Here is a 3830-nt window from a genome sequence, read left to right as displayed (position 1 = left end):
ATGTTCTTTGATAATGTAAATGTTCTTTGCTCTCTTTCTGTACAATGAAAGTGTTATGATAAGTAGCCTAACTTACCATGTTTTTATTTATATGTTATGGCATGACACCCATATCTGTTACTTTAGTCTTAGCCTTAGCTTAGCCTTCCCCTGGCCACGGGGACTTGGGGCAAAAATGCCACTAATGCTTTCTTCATTTTTTTACCCAATGATGTGCCTGTAGACCTCTTATGATTGATTGTAAGCTCTGGGCATCCTGCAATACGATATTTCTGACGGAGGTTACCCATTTTAAAAGCGAGGCTGAACTTCCAGCAGTACCACCCATGGGTAGATCCTGGCTCTCTCAAACAGGGATGCTTTTCGATGAGGACTTGAGCAACATCCTCAATTTGCTTGGTTGTTGGATATGCATTGTACTCATACATAGCACTTGCTACCTTGTTGAGTATGTCCCTCTTCATAGCAGAATTAACAGTCAGTAGAGAACCATCTCTTTTATACGTCTCATTGCCTTTTTTGAGCTTTAGTTCTACATCGTAAGAGAAAGTAGGTATGATAAATGTGCACAAGGCAGATTTTGGTGACCTTAATTGGTACTTTTACTCATTTAACAAACATTTTCATGAATACACGCTGGACATAAGTTTGCTCTTACCTCAATTACTGTATTAAGAAGTCTTAATTCAAAATGGAGGCTTCGTCAGCCCTGGCACCTGTTCTGAGGCAGTGGGGTTTCCTTGCAGGGGCTTCTGTTAAATGTCCGTTGTAAATTTAGGCCTATGACCTAAAATATATCACAATCAAATGAACATATAAAACTCGAAAGTTTAGTTCTGTTAAATACACGTGGCAATAATGTGCACATTATTGCAGTGAAAATATCATTGACTCATATTAATTCATCTTCTAACGTTTAATAAAATTGTTTCAGTAAATTGTTGCCATGTTGTACTAAATTGTTAATTCGTTTTAATTAAAATGAGGTAAACTACAATGTCACCGCAACTCATTTTAATTAAAGAATTAACGAAATACAACGTGGCCACAGTTAAATAAAACAGGGAACGAATTAAGTCAAATGAACAATCCTCTTAACGTTAACTAATTATAACGAAATAATGAAGTCATGAAATGAGAAACGAATACGTGATCACTATAAATATATTTTTGTCCACATATCATGTTTTACACTCCATACAACACTGCCGCGAGGATGCACTGACAACCCGTTTAATATTTCTCTAGTTTACCCTAATTTAACAAACATTTTCATCAATACAAGCTGGACATAAGTTTGCTCTTACCTCAATCAAGAAGTCTTAATTCAAAATGGAGGCTTCGTCAGCCGTGGCGCGGCACCTGTTCTGACGCGATGGGGTTTCCTTGCAGGGGCTACTGATAAATGTCCGTTGAAAATGTAAGGCCTAAAATATATCACAATCAAATGGACACAAATAAAGGTTTAACGTTTAAGATGGGTTAAACTGTTCACTCGATTTATTTAGAAATGAGGTAACGTTAACAAATTACATCATGGCCACAATTGAATAAAACAGTCCAGCGAAAGAATTATTAATCATGGACACGATTTCACTATCACGAGGGAACTAATTCATGGCCACTAGAAATATATTTTTGTCCACATATCACGTGCAGGGTTCTATAAAAACAGTGGCAAGAGTATTACACTGACAACCCTGTATTTATCTAGTTTAACGTTACACCTTAAAATACGTGATCACTATAAATATATTTTTGTCCATGTTTTACACTCCGTACAACACTGCCGTGAGGATTACACTGACAACCTGTGTAATATTACTCTTTACCCTAATGTATCAAACATTTTTCATAAATACAAGCTGGACATAAGTTTGCTCTTACCTCTGGAACTCTTGACTCAAAAATTGAAGCTTTTCGTCAGTCTTCAAGCATGGCGACCTGTTCTGCGAGGAAGGCTCGGTGGGCGGGGTTTCCTTGCATTGCCACTCATACAACTAAGAAATCTTTGTTGCGTGAACTACTCTGATTAAACGGATTAGTTGGGCACTGGTAAACTTAATATCTTAAGTGTACCCAACATTTTAGTTGAACTGACTTAGGAAAATGAGTTGGGGAAGCTAAAGTCTCAAATCCTTTTTTACAGTGCAGCCTGTGTTGAACCCCATGCAAGAGTGCATCTTATATCTTTTTTCTCCATTAGTCTTATTGTGTTTATCACACTAGTCATTTGCAGATATTTTCCTGTTAAGTGCACCGTGGGTTGTAAATGAGCAAGTAGATGCTTTTCCATTTCCTTTGCAGTAAATGATGCAGTTCTGAGATCAGCATGAATGATTGATGATGACAAAGTGCTTCTTCAGTGCCCGTGAAACTGTAGGGTTTTCTCCACTCCACCTGTTGTTCCACCTCTTTAGTGGAACTGCATTGTGGGTTGCTGGTCAGAGCAGAGTCTTGCATATCCCATGAGTCTTGCTGTATGCTGAAATCATGAGCAGTGCTGTATTAAAATGGCCCTACATCACTCCTCACAGTGTGCTGCTGCCTTAGCCTTAGCCTTCCCCTGGCCACAGGGACTTGGGGCAAAAATGTGACTAAATTGGACAAAAATGCCCCTGCACAAACAAATTAAATCTATTATGTCTGTTGCTAACAAAGTGAATATGAATAGATAGTGTCGATTGTGGCATTAAATTAAGATCTGCTCATGTTGCACCATATTTCATTGTAGGCGTTTTTACAGTGTTGCGCATTTTAACCAATCACAAGCATATCTGTTGAGCTTAGGAATGCAATGGCCAATCAGAAGCGTTCAGATGAGTCATCGTACAAACTCATCAGTTTTGTTGAGTGCGCACGCGTTCGCTGACTGAATCCCGGACTCTTGCGAATTCTCTCATCATAAACAACAAAGTGCAGATGTATGTACGATGCAAGTAAGAGATTCATTTCACAGTGTATACAGCTTCAGTGATTATAACGATAGTTGTATTTTTTTGAGAGTGCTTAAACTCGCGATTAGGGCTGGGCAAAAAAATCGATTTTTCGATATATCGTTTTTTTTAAATGTGGTCGATTCAATATCGATTCTCGAAGGCCACGAATCGATTTTTTTCAATATTTATTTCCACAAACATTGAACATAAGACGATAGATCAAAGTTAGTGATAATGTCACTTTCTATATATAATTTATTCGCTGTTTGAATAACCGTGGAACGGAAACGTTATATAATTATCAATTTCTAACGTTTTTATTCAGTTGTAATCACGTTAAATACACATTCAGTCCCATTAAACATTTTTTTAGCCTACATGACACCAATGTCTGGTTCTTGCCTAAAAAGACGGGTTTATGATGTTTAATACATTTGGCTGCTTTTAGCCTTACCCTGGAGTTGGTTCACCCTCCGCCTATGGTTTTATGCATAGTTAATAGAATACATTATTAAATAAAAAATAAATAAATAAATAAATAATACAAAAAAATAATAACAATTCAAAATTTAAACAATTTTGCAAACATTAAACATTATATTACTCATTCATTCATTCCATTTTTGTTTTTCTTTTAGAGTTTTGATTTTCTTTTAGATTTTGAGGACATGTTTTTCATGAGACTACAAGCAGATGAATGCAAATGTCTAGGGTTAGTATTTAGTTACTATGTACAAGAGACAGATGGTTAGGCAGAAATTCTATTTACTGCTTATATTCACTCTGTCACTGTTATCACTGACCGTATGAGTCGTAATGCACGAGCACAACGCAGATAAATGCAGCTTCATGTCATGCACCTCATGCATCATTCGGGTTTAATGTGCTCAG

At 36.9% G+C, this 3830-nt stretch overlaps 1 long non-coding RNA gene across 1 annotated transcript; it reads right to left on the bottom strand.

Annotated features, from left to right (window-relative positions):
* Positions 1-191: 191 nt before the first annotated feature.
* LOC107676499 (uncharacterized) lies at positions 192-2136 on the bottom strand. The gene is made up of 4 exons (XR_001632751.1): positions 1888-2136; positions 1308-1427; positions 659-787; positions 192-532 (listed from the first exon to the last, which is right to left on the bottom strand). It is a non-coding gene; the product is annotated as an uncharacterized LOC107676499 (long non-coding RNA).
* Positions 2137-3830: the final 1694 nt, after the last annotated feature.

Source organism: Sinocyclocheilus anshuiensis, unplaced genomic scaffold, assembly GCF_001515605.1.
Source record: "Sinocyclocheilus anshuiensis isolate Anshui unplaced genomic scaffold, SAMN03320099.WGS_v1.1 scaffold173, whole genome shotgun sequence".
NCBI classification, from domain to species: Eukaryota; Metazoa; Chordata; class Actinopteri; order Cypriniformes; family Cyprinidae; genus Sinocyclocheilus; species Sinocyclocheilus anshuiensis.
The sequence above is the reverse complement of the archived record's forward strand: the minus strand, read 5'-3'. Positions and strand labels throughout refer to the sequence as shown.